The sequence below is a fragment of the Anoplophora glabripennis genome, unplaced genomic scaffold (genome assembly GCF_000390285.2).
Source record: "Anoplophora glabripennis isolate ALB-LARVAE unplaced genomic scaffold, Agla_2.0 scaffold60, whole genome shotgun sequence".
In the NCBI taxonomy this organism is placed as follows: Eukaryota; Metazoa; Arthropoda; class Insecta; order Coleoptera; family Cerambycidae; genus Anoplophora; species Anoplophora glabripennis.
In genome coordinates this window covers 1,219,853-1,243,300 of record NW_019416238.1, presented here as the reverse complement: position 1 = coordinate 1,243,300, position 23,448 = coordinate 1,219,853, and the positions used below count along the sequence as shown (strand labels likewise).

Sequence of the window (23,448 nt, the reverse complement as noted above, 5' to 3'; positions counted from 1 at the left end):
GGAGATGTCCCTTTCTTCCAAAAAACATATTAAAAAACTTTGTCCACTTGATCTCTAAACTTTATTCGTCTACTACTCTCGCAGAACTTTTGTAATTTCAGCTATCCGATTATTGTTTAATTTCTATATTATAGCGGTAAAAGTCAGACATTGAAAGACCAGTTATTATTTTGAGAATTGAATTTTTCAATTGTTTTTTTACTTATACAAAGTAATACTCAATTTATGGTGACTATAAAAATTTGATATAAATCCAACCAGCGGTTTTCAAAATATACAAGATTGAATTAAGCTTCAAATCGCAAGCAACCTTTGACGTCACAGATCCCTGTACGTGGTCGGTTGCCGAATTGATCGTTGTTTTTCGAGCGTTCCGATGTAGAGGGAGCTGTTGCACAACGCGGAAACCACTTAGCCATTATGAACCGATCCCGGTAAGGATGTTGTGACGTCACATGAGCAGCGTTGAGAAGTGTCAAAATTATCATTTTTTTTCCAAGCACCTACCTTCTCGTAGGTCTCGAAAATTCTATTTTTTGCAAAAATATTCTGGTTACTTAAAAAACAAATATTCATAAATGAGTTTTTTACATTATACATGGCGTGGCATGTATAATCTATAAAAATTAAACTACAGCTTCCTAATGATATGTGTAATAGAAAAGTCTTATACGAAAAAGTTCTAATTTTGCGGTTTTTTTCGTAAATTAAAGTTCAATTATGGATCAAAATATTTTCTCTAGAACGGTTCTGTCCGTGTGCTGTTCGATGAGTTACCTGCTGTAGACCAGCTACGTAAATAAATCGTCGTTGAACGATAGAGAGATACTTCTCAATTTTTGGGGAATTTTTCAATGCAAAAGTACAAACTAAGAAAAATTGATATTTTAAAAAACTGATATTTTCTTATTATAATAATTAATAGTAATTACTATCTTATATGCATTGTTGTTACAGCAAGAGTTCGCAAACAAAACCACATCCGTAAGCATGTGTAGTTGTCAACTGCGTGCACTAAACAAACTCCATTAAAATATGGAACAAAATAAAATAAAACATCATTTCTAGAGAAAATGTTGAAATTGATCCCCATTAGCGCGGATACAGGCATGGCACCCACGCACCCAATTTTGGCGAATATTTTCCCAAATTTCTGGTATTCCCCTAATTGTGTCCGCAGCTTCAAGTATACCATTTCGTAATTCTTCCACCGTAGCAATTGGAGTATTGTAAACCAATGACTTCAAGTGACATCCATTAGAGTTAGATCGGGTGACTGAGGTGGCCAGGGCACAGAACCAAAGCGTCTAATCCATTGCTGTGGAAACATTTCATTCAAAAGTGTCGTTACGTCTCGAGTACTGTCTGGATGAGCCCCATCTTAAAGATAAAACATGCGTGCCCGAACTTATGATGCCACATCGTTCAATAATTCAGGCATCCGATTCTCCAAAAAGTCAGTATATGTTAGTCCATTTAGTCGTCCTTTAAAGAAATTGGGACCCACAAGTACATCGCCTATTATGCCAGCCCAAACATTTACCGAGAACCGATGTTGAAACTCAGTTTGCCTAATCGCGTAGGATTTTTTGGCCTCCAATATGTCCATATTATGGAAATTCACTTCATCACGGGCAAATGTCGCCTCATCTGTTATACAAACATAAGCAGGAAAGTCTACTTGATGGGCACATTGCCGTAAAAACCATCTGCAAAAACGCATTCGTTCATCCGGGGGTAAAATCTGTTGAACTGGTTGCAGATGATAGGGATGCAACAGCTGGTACGGTAAGAGATGGGGTTCCTACTTGCTGTGCGTGTCGTCGAGTACTAATTGTGGAGTCTTCGTCAAGACTTTCCAACACTGCATCTTCAACATTAAGGTTCACTTGTTGACCACGTCTTTCTCCTAGAGGAATAACACTTCCCGTATCTCGCAGCCGCAGAACGCACTGTAGGATTGTATTTGCACATGGGGAGTGACGTTGTGGCCATCGTTTCCGGTACAACCTAGTCGCCACGAGCGCATTTTCTCCGGCTGCGCCATACATTAACACCATAACGTTCGGAAATAGTAAGTGCATTATTTTCTCGGTTCATTGTAAAACTAGTTTGTGCACAAACTAAAAAATTAAGCAGTGTAAGAAATAAGAATCTCATTTTAATGTAATCGGCACGCTTCTTATTTTTTACTTCTTTATAAAAATTACACTGTCACTATCGTGGAATTACAAGATAAAATTCGTATAAGACTTTTCTATTACAAATATTATCAGGAAGCTGTAGTTTAATTTTTATAGATTATACACACCATACCCTGTATCTACCCTTTCAATCCCATCACACGAAAAATAGATGGGCGTGGCGTTAGAGGTTACTTGTTTAAACTCTCTTTTTCTTTTCAGTGGGACAGAAATATTCAAATAAATAAAAAGGGAAGAAATTACTTATTTCCTAAAAAATTTATAACCACAGTAACATTTCGTATTTCTATAATGTAGAACNTGACGTCACATGAGCAGCGTCGAGAAGTGTCAAAATTATCATTTTTTTTCCGAGCACCTACCTACTCGTAGGTCTCGAAAATTCTATTTTTTGCAAAAATATCCTGGTTACTTAAAAAACAAATATTCATAAATGAGTTTATTACATTATACAGGGTGTGGCATGTATAATCTATAAAAATTAAACTACAACTTCCTAATGATATTTGTAATAGAAAAGTCTTATACGAAAAAGTTCTAAATTTGCGGTTTGTTTCGTAAATTAAAGTTCAATTGTGGATCAAAATACAGGGTGTTAAAAAAAGAGTGTAAAATATTTCAGGAGGTAATAGTATGAACCTAAATAAGCAGAAAAGTCTTAATAAACATGGGTCCGCAAAGTAACGGACGAGAATCTCGTTTTTAATGTAATCGGCACGCTATTCTTATTTTTTACTTATTTGTAAAAATTACACTGTCACTATCGTGGAATTACAAGATAAAATTCATATAAGACTTCTCTATTACAAATATCATCAGGAAGCTGTAGTTTAATTTTTATAGATTATACACGCCACACCCTGTATGTACCCTTTCAATCCCATCACACGAAAAATAGATGGGCGGGGCGTTAGAGGTTGCTTGTTTAAACTTTCTTTTTCTTTTCAGTGACAGTAATATTCAATTAAATAAAAAGGAAATAAATTACTTATTTCCTAAAAAATTTATAAACACAGTAACATTTCGTATTTCTATAATGTAGAAAAGAGGTAATCAGTATTGCAATAATTGTCATCCTGGTTCATACAATTACCTTAACTTGGGGAAATACATATAGTCACGTGTTAGTCATGAATTTGAAAGTATCCTTTATTGTCTGGTAAGTGGTCAAATATATCTATGTAATAAAACATGTTCATCATTTCATTTTGCTTTCCATTTCATTGTTGACTAAAGAATTTTTCTGTGCATCAAATATGTACTGATGGTACTAATAGGTGAGCTAAAGAATTAGGCAACAAAAGTGAAAGTATATAACTTTAGTATATCTTTCGTACGTCGATGCACAATATATGATCCAACTAATGATCAGTACAAAATAAATAGCAGAAACTGCTTTGTTATTTCCATATACAAACATTGGTGGGATATTGGTTTCGTGAGTGTACATATTGGTTTCCTCCCCCAGGCTCAAATGTTATTGTTTCTTTGGTCGCATTGTTCACGCAGTAACACAATTCTTTTCGCGTCGTTACACAACTTTGTTTTTCTTTAGTTCTTTCTTTCCCACCCTTCTCATACCCTGGATTGTTTTTAAAACAAATTGGATGACTCAAACTTAATACAAAATTGCTTTTTTTCCAACGTTAATTTATACCTTTCGGACACTTGCGTATGCAAAACCCTTGAATTTACGACTTTTCTTTGTAATTGCTTTTTGTTCTGGTGCTTCCTTGCTAAATTCAATTTAAAATTTGAGCAGTGCGGATTAGCCCAGGTGAGCAATCAAATCTCAGCGCGAATTAATTATTTCCAACTGACATTCTTTTCCTTTCCGCTATTATGTACTAATTATTTGTGCCAACATATATAAAGTTTGTTATATGTACATTTAAGCAAATTTAGAGGAAGACAAAAATAACAGAAATATTGCCTTATAAACCTGTGCTCAATTTTTACCGATTTTTTATTTAGAGGCTCTTAAGTTAAAAAAAATATATTTGACTATTCAGAAAATAACAAACATTTTTTGCTTACTTCTTGGGTCATTAAATTTCTTTTCGAAAAAAATTTACGACTAGAGAACTGTTCGGTGTTAAACTTAAAAGTTAGCTCTGCCATGTTGGAATTATGAGTATCCAAATATAATAATGACATGCGGACCAGGTTATCTGATTTGTGCTGATTTGAGAAACCACATTAGAAAATGGGAGGAAATGCTAAAAAATAAATAAACAAAAAGATACGTAGAGAGATTTGCCACTTCTTTTATGACTTCTGGAACCGTAAGATAATTTTCATAACATTTTGAAATTTAGTTATTTAATTTTCTCAAGCCGAGATATTTTATTGGCAATACTTTCGTGGTACTTTTAGCATAAAGTAAAAATAAGCATCGGAAATCACATACATTACGTCTAAAAACAGGTATTATTTGGCAAATACTTTATATAGCAATAAAATTATACAAAATTAAAAGATAAATTAAGAAACCCTGAGAGTTTCTTAAAACAATTTCTTTCATAACAAAGGAAACTATCATTTGATTTTTTTAAGTAAAAGTGTTCCTATGAACACATGATCCAAACTAGCTACTTTAGTCCAATCGAATTAGAGTTTGAACATAAAAAAATATTAGTGGACATTACAGTGAAGGTTGAATGATAATATCAAAAAAGTAATTTGAAAGAAGTGACGCTAAGTTAACAAACTGCAAATACCTAAGTGGCAAAGCTACGTGTTTTTTTATTTTTTTACTGCTCATGAAAATATAGAGGTCCTTTCAGAAAATGTGTTACTTTATGTTATAGGCAATTAAATTATCTACAATTTAAGGTACGTAAGGTCACATTCCACCAATTTGTTAACCGTGAAATAAAGATTGAACGCAGAAAAATCTGTTTTCGAAAATTGCGTATTATTATTGCAAAAAGCGATGGATGTTGATGAAATTTATAGAAAAGACGGTCAATATAATGACCAACATGTGTTCTCAAGGCCGATTCGATTGACCGTGAAATTATTGCTATTTGTTATTAGTTTCGTTCATTTGCAATTAATTATTTAACTACTAAACGTTAATTTTAGTAGTTAATATCGTAGATATAGGTTTTAATGATCCAGATCAAAAAAGAAAAATTCCAAAAAGTTGAAATTAAGTTATTCTTTACAACTAACACAGTAGGTGTGCAAAACAGCATTATAAATAGCTTAGAAGTTAAATAAATGAAATATTAGAAAAAATCTTTGAAAATAAAAGTTTATCCCTTCGTTAATTGTCCCTAAAATTCCGGTCCGATATGTCCAACAGTTAATCGTTAGATAGTTAGATTAACGTTATAAAAAAGCTGTCTTGGGAACAAAAATGCGTAGGTGATTTCTTTTTTTTAATCACCATAATCTTTTGATCAATTAGAATCTATCTTTACGATATTAACTTCTAAAATTAACGTTTAGTAATTAAACAATTCGTTCCAAAACAACGAACGAAATTAATTAACAAATAGCAGCAATTGCACAGTCAATCGAATGGGCCTTTGTCATACATGTTGGTCATTGAATTGAACATCTTTTCAATAAATTTCATATCCATCGCTTTTTACAATAATCTACAATTTTTGTAAACTGTTTTTTCCGCGTTCTACCTTTATTTTACAGTTAACAAATTGGTGAAATATGATTTTAGGTACTTTAAATTTTAGGTATAACATAAAATAACAAATTTTCTGATAGGTCATCTAAATTTTCAGTAAAAAAGGAAAAAGAAACAGGAATTTTTGCAACATATTTGCCAACTTCTCACTGCACTTCTTTCGAATTAGTTTTTTGATATCATTCTACATACTCTTTACCGTGATAATGTGCAAAAAAACGTCTACTAATATATTTTTTTAAGTTTTCAGGGTTTATGATCTAATGACTGGACTACTTTTCGAGATTCAGAGCATTGACATTTTTTAATATCACATCTAACTAATAACTTAGAGATATTTGACAGATGAAGACTTAGACTTATTGATTAAACTAATTAAAGATACAAATTCAGTGACAATGCATATTACATTACAGTTTTTATTAATTGTTAGACCTCTAAACTTTGGTACCTAATTAAGTACGATTCTTTTTTTTGGAAGTACATCTTCTAATATAATTTTGTATTGCATCACACAAATAAAGATTTGAACACAAGATTTAACTTGCTTAGAGAATAAACTTTTTGGTTTTGTCCAGCTAGTGGTCGAGTTTTGTTGGTGTTGGGAACACATAATTCTAAAAGTTTTCGAGACACTTTCTCATGTAATAGGGGCGAATCATTCGGTAAAAGTTGTAAGTAGGTACTTGTCTTCAGAAGAGAATAATGTTCTTAATTCTTTTTATTCCTAGACGTATAGCTGAGACATTTTAAATTACTAGATTTCTCAGCTCGTCTTGTTATACCGGCTGCCTCACAATTATTTGACTAGGTTAGAATTGATTTTATATGAAAGCTAGTTTTGTATGTGGGCCTCCTCAAAATACAACTAGCACTTTCTAAATTGAAATTCATTAGTAAATAGGGGAGTAAATTTAATTTTTGCATTATTAAAGTTATCCACTAATCTTTATTGCCAACTGATTCATCAACATTTCATTGGTACGTTCTAACCTCTCTACAAAAACACCAAACGAAAAAATATAAACATTATCTCCAGATAAGTATCGAAGTAAATATAAAAGATACAACGATGTTATGTATAATAAAAGTTAACAATATTACAGGAAAACTAATGAATACGAATGGTTGAAGTTTATTAAAAGTGTATTCACACTGTTGAACCTTGAATTTAGTTGATAATTCTGGATGTTCATATCTAACAAAAAAAAGTAATTCTAGAATTCTAGCAATCATGTTTTATAATAACAATGCATTAAATAATCCACAAGACAGTAAGTACTGACAGGATTGCAATATTGTCCAACTTACAGTTAGCCAAAGTTTGTGAAAGGTATATTATTCGCGTATTAAAAGGAAGATCCCAACTCAGAACAAACAAATGATGCAAAGCTTAAATAACAATGTTACTCAACTAGAAAATGTTTTGTTTTCTTATGAGTCTACTTTTAATCTTCATAACCATGTTAGTCGTCAAAACTGTCGCTACTGGGCTAACGAAAATCCTCACTGGATGAGGGAATTACATACGAAAAATCCTGAAGAAGTTAATGTTTGGGCGGGGATAATTGGAGACCATATCATTGGTCCTTCTTTTATTGATGTCAATTTGAATTTAGATAACTATTTACTTCTGTTCCAAAATAATTTCGTGTCAACTTTGGCTGGCAATACTTCGACTTAACATTTCCAAATCGGTGGATAGGAAGGTAAGGATCGCTAAATAGCCAGCCCGTTCTCCTGATCTCACACCCTATGGGGAATATGAAAAGTATGGTAGTATGGTTAGCAAAACTAGCTAACTTGAGAAGAAAAACGACAGTTATGGTTAGATCGGTCACGCATCAGGTATAGAAAAACGTTAGAAGACATTTTTATTTACGATTAGGATGCTGCCCAGATGTTCAATGAACTCATTTTGAACATCTTCTTGAAATTAATTTTTTTTTGTTTACTATAGCGAATTTCGGCAAGCAGATAAATTAATTTTTGCAATAAATATAAAAATCATAGTATTTTCGAATAGAGAATGAAAGGATTTTTCAAATGAAGTATCACAATCTCCTACTTCCTATTTAAAAATTTAGGGATTGCAACTGCCACTCGATTGATTTTGAATTTAGGGATAACATTTTTACATTGCACGATGTCATTTCAGAATCCAAAATCATCCGGTTTTTGGGATTTTTTTATGAATCCGCACAATAATAATTGAGATACTGAATTTATACGATTTGGCTGTTCCACACTGTACATTGTAACGCTGTGAAAATTTTGATTTCAAGTGCAAGATTTTGTCCTTATGGCAATACATTCTACAATTTTAAATTTAGCAGAGTTGTGGTATATTATATATATTACTCGATTCTTAACATTAACATGTTTTATGTCCGATTTTTCTGTCACCACCCGTCCGGCAGCCAAACTTTGATCAAATCGCTTTAAGACACCTACTTTAATTTTTTACCATGATCTTCTCTTAAACCAATTTGATAATGTAACTGACAATAGGTACCTTTACACTTACGCTCAATCGTGAGCGACTGGAGCGCCCCGTTCCAATCGCGCGTATTTTCGCGCAATCCTGAGTGTCGCGTTCTAAAACTTTGTTGTTAAAAATTGACACGCTCCAATCGCACGCTATTGCCTGCGCGGTGAAATGTGACATGATAACACGGCTAGTGTAAATTGAAAAGTGTCAAGTTTCTCGCGCGATAGTCGTGGCTCGTGGAGTGTTAAAAATTTCAACAGTTTTATAGACGGTTTGTTCTGAAATGGAGCAAATTATAAACAAAAAAAGAAAATTAAAAGTGTCATTTTTTTTTCTTTAGATTTAATCTTCCATAAAGATGGATAGGATTTATATAGCTCAATAAAATTTGTAATTGTTTTTTTTTGACCAATATCGTGCATCTGCTATAGTCTATAAAAAAATACAAAAACGCTTACAAATATGCGAATCCTAGGTAGCTATGTTTATATTAAAAAATTAAAAAAAGTACTTATCGCCTTTTAAGAGTAAACTCCACAAGACCGCGTGAAAATCGAAGTAAACTTTACCCTACGTGAAATTTCCGCATGAAAACAACGAAGTAACGCAGGATTTGACACGTCTAAGAACCGCGCGATTATATACATTTACACTAACAAGCTTTCGCGTGTGATTGGAACGGGGCGCTCCAGTCGCTCAGGATTGAGTGTAAGTGTAAAGGTACCTATTAAATATCTCATTGAAACGATTCCTATGAACTTTTCATGTAAATTTTCAACGCCTATAAATAAAAATCAATCTTCTCCAATAATTATAAAATATGTTTTTATATAAAATTTTACACTATTCAAAACTGCAACAGAAATCTGCCTTATTGCATATAAAAAGTGCCCACCCTTGAGAGAGAGAGAGTAAAATAGAGAAAAGTAACAGAAAAATTAACGAAGTACCTGAGTATCAGCGCAACAAATATAGATAAACATCGCAAATGATAATGGGTTGTCAGTAACAACAGTGATGAAACAACAACAAAATGTCTAAATGTATAAATTGAGCAGCAGGGTAATTTACTTTTGCACATCATAACTTTCGAATTTTAAAGACAGCTTTAATCCAATATTTTATTCCATACATGCAAAGTGTAGATATAACTGCACAGCTGAGAAGCAGTGAGATTAAGATAACGTCAAATAGCTTGCAAGTTTGTAGTAAGTTGTAGTATATGCACAACATCAAGGAATACATCTTCCTATAAAGTGTAAACCTCCTTCAAGAGTATTAGGGGCACTTGAGGTTAGGTAATGTACTTACGTATCGATTAACCATATTAGTCTACATTAACTCACGTGTTGAGACTTGTATTTATACCTATATTCTGAGTTAGATTTCCATGAACTTATACCGTGAAGAATTTTCTTAGGTCATTTAGACTTTTCTTCAGTAAGTAGATTAAAGAATCTTTTTCATGTATTACTAATATTGGTAGAATTTTTATGTGCAGAAAAATTGACTATACATTTTCAAAATAGATATTCGTAAATAAGTTCAACTCTTAAGTAGGCTTTTATATTCAGATAAATGTTTAGATAACGGAAATTTCAAATTTAAACAGATTTATTTAATTTTAACATATAATGTGTAACAACGATGTTGCAACAAATTTCCAGAACTTTTTCTTATTGTTAAAACAAATAATAATAGAGTGAGTACTTAATGTTTTTCCTAAAACGTTCTATGAAAAATATTCAAGAAGCACGAAAATATATAAAATCTTTTTTTTTGTATCAGCTGTCCTGTTTAATTTTTTGTTTATTTTCTCACTGGAAATATTATGAGAAAATAATTCATGTAAATTGCTTAAAATTCTTGTAATCACGAACAATATAATGCAGCAATATCGAACCTAGTAACATGTTTTAATATCGTTACCGTAATGTAATATTTAATCATCTTCAGAAACTTTTTAAGTGTTGCCATTATGAACTGAAATCCGGTCAGAGAGCCACAGAAGCTCCCACACTTAGATTTTGATGTAGAATGGCGTTAGATATTAGGGGATTTGTATGGATTTTCTCAATGTCCAATTTGTCATTTTCTAGGGCCTGGTTTAGAGTATGAATTGCTTTCCAAAGAATCCCCCAATGTAGCAAAGGGTCCAATACTTCATTCTGGATGTTAACGAATTGCATTTCACCCTCACAGCATGTTTCATGTAGATAAGTGCGTCAGACAGTAATTTAGTAGAATTATATTAAATTTGATTAGATGATTTTTCTCTATAGAAAATGTATTTCTTTGATTTATATTTTTAGAAAGCGGTAACGTCATAGGTATGTGCATTTATGTTTTTGTAGTTCTTGAAAAAAAATAAATAGACACATAGGGGTAGGAGCACATAAGAGTACGCACTACAATTAACATTCAGTGGTGAATGTAGACGAAAGAATTTTTTTCCTGATTCATTGTGAACTCCTTAGTTATGCTAAATATTAATTTTTAAAACACCCTTCTAGTGCTTTAAAAAAAAAAACGTACGCCCTCGGGTGGGCTCGAACCACCAACCTTTCGGTTAACAGCCGAACGCGCTAGCCGATTGCGCTACGAAGGCACTGGTAGAGATTTTCAAAAGGTTATGGAAATTTACGATCTGATCAGTTTTATGTATCAGTATTATCAGTAAATATTCAAAGTGAATAAATTGTTTTGCTACTAGTCCAATCAGTTGGAAGTTTTGCCTGTGAAGTTTTAGGGGAGTTTTAAAAATTGGTATATTTATATATTTTGACGTGTTCTTTCCGAATTTTTCTTTCTCCGACTTCACCACCTTCTTCCTCTATTTCGTCGAAGGTTTGCTGAAGAACTGTCTCCGTATATTCCTCTTCATCATTGTCTTGCAGATCAACATCCGAATTGTCGCAGCCTTTCTGCAACCGCAGGCTCCCCGATATCCTTTTTTACATTTGCAAGAAATTAATTTTAGCAAGTTTGCTGGAGCTGGGGGCTCGAGTGTGGTGACAGGAATTAGCCCATTCTTGCTTTTTTCAATCCCCACCGCTTTGCATTTTTTCCAACTCCATACCACTGCTGAACCTGGTGATAGGTTCAGAACGAATGTTGTCGTGATGTTGCTTCTGTCGGTGGCAGCGATGCAATATTAAATTTATTTAAAGAATTTATTAAAGAACCACCGAGATTTAAACGGGCTCGTCCGGGTATTTAAAAACCCAAATGCTGACCCGGATAGCATTGCTGAAGCTGGAGAACGCTTCCTCCTTGCGTTGTACGGTTACAGTGTCGTAAAAAGTATGTCGTTAAACACCTACAAATATACATGCTTCACGAAGTCAGCATTTAAAAATAAATTTAATATTGCATGGCTGTCACCGACAAAAGCAGCAGCACGACAACATTCGCTCCTATCATCAGGTTCAGCAGTGATATGGAGTTGGAAAAAATTCAGAGCGGTGGGGAAGGAAAGAAGCAGGAATGGTCTAATTCCTGTCACCATACTCGAGCCCCCAGCTCCAGCAAACTTGCTAAAACTAATTTCTTGCAAATGTAAAAACGAATGTCGGGGAATCTGTGGATGCAGAAAGGCTGGACTACAGTGCTCCGTTATCTGCGCGAATTGCAATGGTAGGTACCTGCGACAATTCGGATGTTGATCTGCAAGGCAGTGATGAAGAGGAAGATACGGAGACAGTTCTTCAGCAAACCTTCGACGAAATCGAGGAAAAAGATGATGTAGTCGAAGAAGAGAACCCTATCGCGGAAGAACTTTCTATCCGTGAGGTTTTGCTCAGTTCTACAGACGAAGAACTCGCAAAACCTGGTCCATCAGGGATAGCGAAGCGAAGGAGAATGCACTAAATTTAGTCAACAGTGCTTCACATATGGATTAGGCCTCCTGAGGCTATTACTAAAAAAAAAACGCGCCAGTAACTCTATCTCATGGAGGTGTGGAAATGAGTTTGTTGTCCAATACGCGTGTTGGAGTAGACTTTGCGGCGCTCGTACTCCGAAACTATTCATTTCATAGAAAAAAGGTTACTACATAAATTATTGGAAATATTCTCTAGTTTAATTTATTACATAACTATTTTCACCGTAAAGTGAGTCGGAAAGGAAATATCGTCGAAAAACCGTTTTGGGGCGCCATTTTTCCAATATGGCGGCTACTTCCGGAAAGAAAAAGCGGTGGCAAAGTAAAAATTCGTAAAGAGCACGTCAAAATCTATAAATATACCAATTTTCAAAACTCCCCTAAAACTTCACAGGCAACCCCTTTTTGAGCGCCAACTGATTGGAATATACTTACAATCTGGCTTTTAATGCATTTATGATTTTTATTACTCAATTAGCATATGTTATAATACAGGGTGTGTGGTTCTCAAATAAGTGCGCTTCTTAAAAAGGGTGGTAGAGGGCACGCAACTTCTTCAACTCAATGGTTAAATATTCACGGAACTAGTGCATATTTATGAGTTTCCGCTGTTGCATTTACTAAGCAGGTCTCTTTCATTTAACAAAATTTAAAAATTTTATTTAAAAAAGTGTTTTGTAATAATCCCGTTTTGTTTTAGATAAAGGACATTTTCTTGAAATAAATTTTTCTTATGAAGGAACAATTTTATGATCTGTGAAAAGTCCTAACTTGACCTTCGCGTACTTTTTTGTAGAAGAATAAGAGGGTTTTATAAAAAACTTTTTATAATAATATTTTTATTTAACAAAGAATTTAAAGATTTGTTTGGTAAATTTAACTGTGGAAACATACACACGTAGTTGTTCCATGGCACTCTTGATTGTGTGCAGGATTGGTAAATAAACCGTAGTTCTGTGCAAATTTTCAAAACACACCTGTATTGTAATCAGGACAATGAGAGGAATTAAAAAAGCGATAGATATGCATAGTGTTCCATATAAAAATCAAAATTTTTTTATGTCTTTTTCTGAAATCACAAGCAAAAATTTTCTAAAGGTTTAATGTTTACTCAAATAGAAAGTTAAAAAAGATATAGCGTCTAGAATGTTGTATGAATAAATTAACAGATGTTCATTGTTCTTAGAAAAGTGTATTTGTATTTAGGATGAATATTAACGATAAGCTCTAATTTCTAAAAATATATCCTTTATATAGAAAAATTATATGTACATTAAAAAAACCTTCTGATATTGATGTTGATGAAAATCGTAAATCATAAAGTGATTTTATCAGTTTGATACAATAATGATAGAAAACCTTTTTACCATTTTCACATTTAGTTTTCAATCGCTAACGAATGCAACACTCGCACAATGAAATTCTATATTTTATATAATATTCAATCAACGCAAATTACCAAAATGAAAAAAATTGATAGGTACCTAACTTTTGTTCCTATGTTATTTATTTACAAAGAGTATATTTTATTTTAACATATTATCTAACATTATTCAATTAAACAAATTTGACCTAGTTATTTAACAACTAAAAATACAACCATTATATTTTATAATAATTTCATTATTTAACCTATTCAGAAAGTAAATTTTGATGCCCACAGATTTTGAGTGACTTCACACAAAACTTTCTAATGTACTTCGTCATTTTTTAAATACATTTATGTTTAAGACATATTTCCAAAATAAAATTAAAAAATAAAATGTATATGTTATATGACCAGCTAATTGCCTTAAAGAAATCTCTTTATTCAGCATGGGAATATATTTTTTGAATTATTAAAATTTACCACAAAATTTTTTTACCTCCATTTTACCACCATTTTAAATCCTTTCATGAGCCTCCGTGGCGCAATCGGCTAGCGCGTTCGGCTGTTAACTGAAAGGTTGGTGGTTCGAGCCCACCCGGGGGCGCATAATTTTTAAAATTAACAAAAAATAAATAATTAAAATAAAAGAAATCGTCTATGTCCACATCCACTGCTGAAATTGTTCCCTTTTCCTAGAATTATACTGTGAACAATAAAAAGGATAAGGGTGTATGAGTCTTGTTGACAAAAATGCAAACATCCAGTTTTCTTTTTTCAAAATTAAAATTTCTGTAAGACCTATTTCTGATGCAACTGACTGAATTTTATGAGTAAAGTTTTCTGATCAGTCTCTGTGAAATTTGCTTTAATATTTCATAATTTCGAAATGAATAACTGACAGTTTTGTCTTTTTATCCATATTTATACTGATGAGAACATCTTGATATCTACATGTAATAACGCGGGTATCAGACTAGTGCCTGATACTTTATAACTCATAGCGGTAGCCATAATATTTCATTTGACAATTATCATAGACTAATCCAAGAAGAAATGTTAACATATATACATTTTTCATAATTCATAGATTTCGTAACGTAAAAAGTATAATTTACTGTAAATTTGATAAGCCTTAGATATTGATTTTAAATCGTTATCATCTTCATCATCAATTATTGCCATTCAACAATTGCACAGGTCGACAAAATGTACCTTTCTAAAACAGAAACCATACTATACTTTTAGATACGCTGAATCTCATCAATCTGAATAAGATCTCAGTATTGCTTCATCACACCAGATTTTAGAGAATGTGAGGAAAAACGGCATTTCGCTGTATTCGTTATGTTACACTATGAGGTAATTTATTCTTCACAAAGTTCGATGTGGTATCTAAAGACACTGCATTTCTTCAAAATCCATTTTAAATTGTTCGAAAACCCCTTTATTCTCTAGAAGAAATGATTGGTATGGCGTACCCGTCTATATTCAGAAATTGAGTAGCATGAAGAGGGAAGAATCAAATTACAGAACTTAAATTCCTACTGGTTCTTGAGTTAAGGTTTTCATGGTCGCTGATTACAAATCTGAAGTCAGAATTACAAAATTCAAAATGGCATTTTTTTATTCCATCCGTCATATTGGCCCCATTTTGAATATTATTGTAATTCTGACTTCTGACCAATGTAACCACTGGTAATTTAGGTATTTTTAATTTGATTCTTTCATTTTGGTTCTTCATCTGATGCTACTCATTTTCCGAGTATCAACGGATATGGCAAATCAATTTAATCAGACGATATTTTGGATATGAAAGAATATATTCGAACCATTCTAAATTGATTTTGAAGGGGAAGAATTGTACTTTCAGAATCCGTAACAAGTTTTAAAGGGAAAAATTTGGACGTGATGTAACATCTCAAATATAACCAAACACGGTGTTTTTTGCACATTTAGGTTAGAGTATCTCGAAAACTTGATATGATGAAGCAATTTTTCAAATAAAAACCTTCAGAAATGTATGGTTGGGTTTAAAATTTTGTCGGTTAGTGTTATCAATTTATTTAACAGTTTTTCTGTTGAGTAAAAGAATGGAAACTGTTTTACTATTTTACACTGGCATGGCGGTGAAACTGTATAAATTCGTAGAAAGGACACTTACTATATGCCATGATGACAATGTTTAATACCATCGTACCCTCCCCCCCCCGTTTCTGAGGATGATGACCCTATCGTATCAAACTGAACAAATGTTCAATAATTTCAAAAAATTGCTATACGCTCATAATGCAGATTTAGCCTATCGTCAAATATGGAAAGAATAAATCTTAGTTGTTTAAAAACAATTGCAGATATTAATTTTGAAGTTAGAACAATATCTATAATTTCAATAAAATGGGACTTTACCTTTCAGAAAAAACGAATTTTTGAACACTCTTTTCTTCGGTTGAAGATTTTTGTGCTTGGATTTTTTCTAATAATATAGGGTGCTTGAAAAAGTTGGCACAAAATTTTAGGGGTAAAAGTAGAGCCAAAAAGAGTAAAAACAGTTCCTATAAACGTTGGTCCTCCGGAGCACCGTTACCGAGATATGGGGGAGATGGGAGATATGTGGGGATAAGACCCTCAATTTTTATAGGAACTTTTTTTTACTATTTTTGGCTCTACTTTCACCCCCTTAAATTTTGTAACAACTTTTCCAAACACCCTGTATTTTAATTCTAAGAAAAAAGTGCAAACTGAGTGTTCCATAAGCGCCACCCGAACTGCAGATTGAAACAAACAGGGCTCTGTTATGCTAAACAACATAAACTGCCGAGATGGATTAAATCGCCAACATTTCGCTTAACAGCTAAATCCTTAACCGATTGCTCCATAGAGACATTGCAGACTAGACGTTATGGTAATATGATCAGTGTGCAAAGTAAATGCGTTATTAAGTGTTCAAGTGAAACATTTGATAATAATTGGTAATGTTTATCATAAATAAAAGAATTCCGCCTTTTGTTTTATATTTCTGTTTAGTTTTGTGTCCTCTTTAACAATCTTTTACTCTTTTAGATGTCATTGACTATAATTTATTACTAATGCCACATTGCTTAAATATCTTGATCTTCACTTCAAAAAGATTGCTTAAATATCTTGATCTCTGCAGCTTTAGTATATTTTTACTATTTGTCACTGTTCAGTGTTCCACTTTAAAAATCAGTATTGGTGGAAATATAAGTTTTCACACATTCATTTTATTCCTATATAATGTAACAGAAATAACGGATATTTGTATAGGTTTACTTGTTCTAATTTCTCAAAAAGATTCATAGGTAGAAAAAGATTTTAAAAAATGGCATGAAATGATCTTTCCACATGCTTCTGGTATACAGAATAACGAATTTATAATTTGTAGTTTTTAAAATATCGACCAAAAACCATTTCGAAATTTGAATGCCCAATATTCCTATTTATTAATATTTTTGGATCTATGTTTTTCTGTAACTAAAATTATCTGGAATAGCTTTTATTTTTATGAACAATTAGAATTTTGCGCCTGATATAAATTGATAACTTTTTTATTCACTGTGCTGGCCGCCTAATTTGAAAATCATGCATGTGCCTCCGTGGCGCAATGGGCTATCGCGTTCGGCTGTTAACCGAAAGGTTGGTGGTTCGAGCCCACCCGGGGGCGTATATTTTTTAATATATAGAATTTATTTTCGAAAAGAACTATGACTCAATTTTATAAAGCGTTGATTCTGATTGACATACAATTGACAGAGTTTTCGAAAGGAGTTACACTATAGTTTTAAATTTGTAACTTCATTATTATATTCATATGTATACAGGGTGTTTTTAAATGAGGTAGTAAAAATGATACCAGTGAATGTAGAGCCAAAAATAAGACAATTGAAGTAAAAATACCTTATATGAAAGTTACACCCCAGAGGCGATATAGGTACCCTCTTAAAGGAGGAGATTGAAATTCACATTTTAATTTTTTTATTTGACAAAAATATGTAATTAAAGTACTCAACGTCGTCCAAATAATCATACGTATTAAAAATAATTTAGGTACTTACCAAAAAGCAAAATTCAGTAATTTTTTTTAAACGCACAAGTACAAAACAAACTACAACATATGCTCAAAATGTCCTCCACCATTTTCGATGTACGCACGACATCTTCGAATCCAATTTTCGCGCACTCGCTGGAAAACACCTCAAGAAAAGGAAATAGTGGTACGCAAAAAACACTCAGACACGGTCCAATTCCAAATACCAACTGAATTGCGTATTGCTGGACAGCTTAGTACCTCGTGTTAACCTCTGCGCCGTTGTCACATTCGATGTCACATTGTCGATTTTTGAATTTATTACAACGCTAATTATTTTTTAGAATTAAGCATAAAGAAGTTCAAAAAAAGTAATAACCATTGTATTTTATGGTATTCTATGCACGCTGTTTTGTCAATATTTCTTAATAAATCGAACTTTTGTACATCAAGTTGGAGATTTTGATATTTTTTTCTGGGAAATGGTTGAGATTAGGACTCATGTCCAAGGTTTTTTTGTTTATTTTAATGTATTCTATCTTCTATTCTATCGTCTGTTAAAATTAAGGCAGTCAAATTTCTAACATCCTGTATATTATCCACTAATGTCATAATATGAATTTGTAGAGTAGCTATTTTTGCCCTCCCCTTGTCATAACGATAGCAGGAGTTAGTCGAGTAAAACTTGCACTAGTACAGTATTTATTAAAAATTCTCTATCGACCACAACATAAAAAATGTAAAATAAAAAAAAATACATTTACGCTATTTTGTGTCTATATGTAGGTTGCAAAAGAGAACTACATAACGTTATTTAAATCCACCCTCCCCTGTATTATAGAAACGGTTTTGAGTAGATTTTCATGTCTTCTCTAATTCCATAGCCACTGAAGCTTTTGAAAGTCGCATATTATGTTTTGTGATATTTAATGGGCAGATAGATATTTACACACTGAATAAAATTTATTATCAGTCACGTTTAGAAATCATGTTGTCAGTTTAAAAAAATATATTATTTATATATGAGACAGCCTTCTGTCTAGCTTCACACATGATATTTATTATTTATAGCTAAATACATAGTACGATTTTATCGGAATTGATGAAATTTATATTCAAGATAAAGATACTACAAAAAAAATAGAATCGCACAATTATTGCTGTTAACATTTATTAATCAAAATGGTTAATTCGACATTAAATTATCTCATTTTATCATCTTATTTATCCACGATCTCCGTAATACATAGGAAAGGAGAAGTAATTTTCATAGGGACATAGAGGACCCTGATGAACGAGCCTAAGTGTATACTTTTTTTGGTAGCTGCATTAATTGTGAGATGTGCTTATTTATAAAGGCAGGAAATTATTTATTTATTTATTCCAAGGTGTCGCAGGTATAACTAAAAATATTCGGTAAAAATATTATAATGTATCATTATTAATCGACAACTTGGTTACATCTACAATATCCCATCAACGGCTTTATGTGACAACAGCACAAGTGCCTCCGTGGCGCAATCGGCTAGCGCGTTCGGCTGTTAACCGAAAGGTTGGTGGTTCGAGCCCACCCGGGGGCGTAAAATTTTTAATTATTTGAAAAATAATTTTAGATATCCTATGTCGTAAGAATATTGTAGGTGTGTTGAAGGAATATTAGAAAATAAGCGGAATATAAAATTTGTCAGGAATTGGCACAGTTCTAAGAGGTACGACGTAAAAGTTTCAGGATTTCAAATGATGAAATAGCATATACAGGGTGTATCATGATTAGGCTTATAACGAGCGTTCAAATAAAAACGTGGTCAAGTTGGTTCTGAAAATTTGGACGTAGGGCGTAGCGTATAGCAAATGAACTTAAACGTCATCTGTCAAAGCGCTATATCGCCGCTATCAATTTGAATATTTTCATTTTAAAAAGCGTTTAAAATGGTGTTTTCTCAAGAACAAAAAGTGTTTATCATAGAGTCCTACTTTAGAAATGGACGCAAGATTGATGGAATATGGAAGTATTCTATTGAGGAATGTTTCATAGAATTTCAAAATCAATTTCCCGGCGTTGTTGAGTACAAAATTTTTCAAAGTGCAGTTCAGCGTTGTGTTAATGTTTTTCGTGAAACGGGCAGTGTAACAAGAAAAGAAGGAAGCGGCCGACCTAAAAAGCGGACTGAAGAATTAAAAGAAAATGTCCAACAAATAATGGAAAATGCGCCAAGAACTTCTGTACGTGTTTTATCACAAATGGTGGGAGTATCAGTCGGTACCTGCCACACAGTGTTAAAAAAAGATTTGCGTTTGTTCTCCTATCGTTTAACTTGTCAGCAAGAACTTCATGAAGTTGATTTTCCGCGACGGGCTGTATTTTGTGAATGGTTTTTAAACAACTACGGTGAACTTCATAATATCACCTTTTTTTCTGATGAAGCCTGGTTTCATTTAAGTGGTTACGTAAACTCACAGAATATGAGAATGTGGTCTTCTGAAAAACCAGATAACTTTTTTGTCGAGGGCCCTCTACACGCTCAAAAAATTGGAGTTTGGTGTGCTCTCAATCGAAGGAGGATTTATGGACCTATTTTTTTTAATGGTACTCTTACTGCGCAAAGGTATAGAGAAGAAATTATCGCTCCTTTTGTTAACCAGCTGGAAGAAAACGAAATTACAAACTTTTACTTTCAACAAGATGGCGCAAGGGCACATACGGCAGGCGAGACGATGAATATGTTGAGGGAAGTTTTCCAAAATCGACTAATAAGTCTCAATGCTGAACATGAATTTCCACCGAGGTCATGTGATATTACGCCGTGTGATTTCTTTTTGTGGCCTTACCTTAAAAACACTATTTTTGAACTGCCTATTCCTGATTTAAACCATCTGCAGGCTCGACTTATAGACAAGATTCGTGAAATTAACAATACCCCGAGCATCTTAGAAAATGTCTTTAATTCTTTGAGGAACAGGTGTGAAAAGTGCTTGGAACAAGAGGGGGACACTTTCAGCAGCTGCTTTAATTTATTGTTATAACAAGGATGGGGGACACTTTCCGCACCCCCTTTAATTGTTTGTTATTGTTATCACGATTATTCTTTAAAATAAAGTTATATAGTCATTAACATTATTGAAACTGACAGCTGCTATACAGCTCGTTGAGAAATGAGGTTAAGTTGGTCGCTATAAGCTACTCCCTACGTCCAATGTGTCAGAGCCAACTTCGACCACGTTTTTATTTGAACGCTCGTTATTACGAATGAAAATATTAATATTTTTTACAGAAAATGTCACAACATAGTACTATTACCAAAGAGTAAGGCTAATTAGGGGATACCTATATAAATTTAAGATAACACGTAGAAATGACACCATTTACCCAATAAAACTTAGCGTTGAGACAAGGCTTCCGTGGTATATTGGAAGAAGTTAAAACATAGTACTACCTACTTTTCTAAGTTTTCTAACGGCAACGTTTATTACTTAATACTAACTTTTGTAGCGAAAATGACTGTTCAACGTCTACTGTTGACAATGGACCAATTAAAAAATTGGCTACTGAACGCCCATAAGCATCAGTAGCTACGTCTATAATGAAATAAATGAAATTATCCGCAATGTCTTCGCGTATTGATGTCACTAGATTGTTGTAAACAAGATTGACATATCCTAGTCTTACCGCACTTTCATGAGGGATATTTCAGTCATATACTTTTCTAAAAACGAACGGAACTTGGAGTTATCTACTTTGCTTAATGGAATATACAGAGTCTTCAGCGCTGGACGAGACATGGCTCTTCAAGTGTCTTGTTACTTTAGTTTTGTCATAAGAATTTATAATGTGTTCACACACAGTACAAAACAGGTCATTTCCTTTAATACTTGTGTTGCTTCGAGATCACTCTCAAACCACATTTGAAATAATTCCCGTCTATTTCTTCTCTCTTTTGGCATTTTACTCCACTTTTCCCCCACAACTAATAGTTGTTAATGTAAATTATGTTACTATTTATAAATAGTTATTTAAATACACAGGGCGAATCAAATTTACAGCAGACGTAGAAGAGAAAGTATCGACGCGATACCAATTACTACAAGATTCTGAAAATATCTCAAACCAGCGCAGTTCAAAACGCGGGTCAGCTGTGAAGGCCAACGACCCCCGCTCCGGCTCTGTTAGACTCCGCGCGGGCACTAAGTCTAATCATGATTAATAGCGCAAAGTGAAACCGTTGTAAGTACACGATTTTAGAAGCAAAAAAGTATTAGTAAACATGGATCCGAAAACGTTCAGGCCTAGGTTGGATGCCTGCATCGCCGTAGGCGGGGATCAGTTACATGGCCTTTTGTGATTTTTGTTGTTCATTTGCTTAGTATTGAAATATTTTTTCATGTTGCCATTTTATTTCATGTTTTTCATCATAAAACGCCACTTATCTTGAAAACGGTTCGCGTTAGAGCTTTTGATCATAGGTACCATTTATGTGTAGAAAATAATGACATTTTAAAATATGTTTCCAAAATGCCAATTTTACCAAAATTAGGGCCAAAAGAACCTCATACAATCCTAAAATCTCCGTCACTGTCATATGAATAAAAATTGAATTATCTCTCAAAAGTAGCTAATGTTAATATGTGGACAAAATTTAAGTTGTGCATCTCAAACGGTTCCTGACATATCGTCAAAAAACCGAAAAAAAATATTTTTGACATCAAAAACGGTGCGTTTGCGGGTCCATGTTTACTAAGACTCTTTTGCTTTTAGTATCGTGTACTTACAGATGTTTCGATACACCCTGTATATATAACACTGATTTTGATTTATGATTTACCAGCTCGCCGGTAGTTTGTACAGTTAAGCAATCGCGTAGTAGTATTAACGAATACAAATTTTAATACCTCATGTATCGTTTAAATAGTCAGCACCAAATTGAAGAATATTTTTGTAAGTATATTAAGATACAATTCAGTCACCGAACATCCACCTCTGGTGCGCACTCTCTTAACAAGGAATAATATCCTTAACACAGCTGCACATGGAGGGTAAATGCCTTGAAACTGTTCTTGTAGTGAGCGCGTTCCTCTAAAACGTAATACCCTTTAGCACCTTTTCGAAGGCAGGAAAAGAATCTTGAGAACTTTAGGCAGCAGGAAAACTGTCTTTATAGTATTTCCTAGTGCGTGCGACACATTTTACAGCTGATGCCGTAAATCTAATGATTCTTTAATCATTCTGGAAACATACCAAGAGTTTCATTTCTAACTTAGGAAACGCTAAAATAGAACCAGTATTTACAAAAACTAATTTTATCGAAAGACTATTTTGAAACATTATTTAAAACGAGTGATATTCATTCAACAAACAGTATTTTGGCATAATACTAAAATAGTAAACTGTAATTTTAATTGTAATCATGTAACAGCACTGTAATTTTTTTCTTTGTAAACAAATTCTTATGCTTTAAATGCAAGACCTGTTAACACGATGCGTACACGATAAAGTATGCACAATGGTGAAGACATAAAGTAAACATTATTAATGGAACTGAAACCGAATCACTAAATTAAGTTGTATTAAAAATATATCAAAATATGTATTTCAAAGAAGACAGAGCAGCTAGCTATTTTCTTAGTAAATATTGCGCAGAATCCATAGTTACAGTTATAAGTTAGTGAAAGCGTAAAGTTTTAGGGAATGCCACAACTATAAATATTTGGGATTTGAAAAGTACTCTAGAGTAAATTTGTATTATCCTTATTAACAATGAAATTCAATAGCTTAAAAAAATAAACCCATCTTTTCAGTTTCACTTTTA

The 23,448-nt window shown here is 33.1% G+C and overlaps 4 non-coding genes across 4 annotated transcripts; 3 read left to right on the top strand and 1 right to left on the bottom strand.

Annotated features, from left to right (window-relative positions):
* Nucleotides 1-10,881: 10,881 nt before the first annotated feature.
* Nucleotides 10,882-10,955, bottom strand: Trnan-guu. The gene has a single exon. It is a non-coding gene; the product is annotated as a tRNA-Asn (tRNA).
* A 3,174-nt stretch (nucleotides 10,956-14,129) lies between these two features.
* On the top strand, nucleotides 14,130-14,203 carry Trnan-guu. The gene has a single exon. It is a non-coding gene; the product is annotated as a tRNA-Asn (tRNA).
* Nucleotides 14,204-17,207: 3,004 nt separating this feature from the next.
* Nucleotides 17,208-17,281, top strand: Trnan-guu. Its single transcript has one exon. It is a non-coding gene; the product is annotated as a tRNA-Asn (tRNA).
* A 1,869-nt stretch (nucleotides 17,282-19,150) lies between these two features.
* On the top strand, nucleotides 19,151-19,224 carry Trnan-guu. The gene has a single exon. It is a non-coding gene; the product is annotated as a tRNA-Asn (tRNA).
* Nucleotides 19,225-23,448: the final 4,224 nt, after the last annotated feature.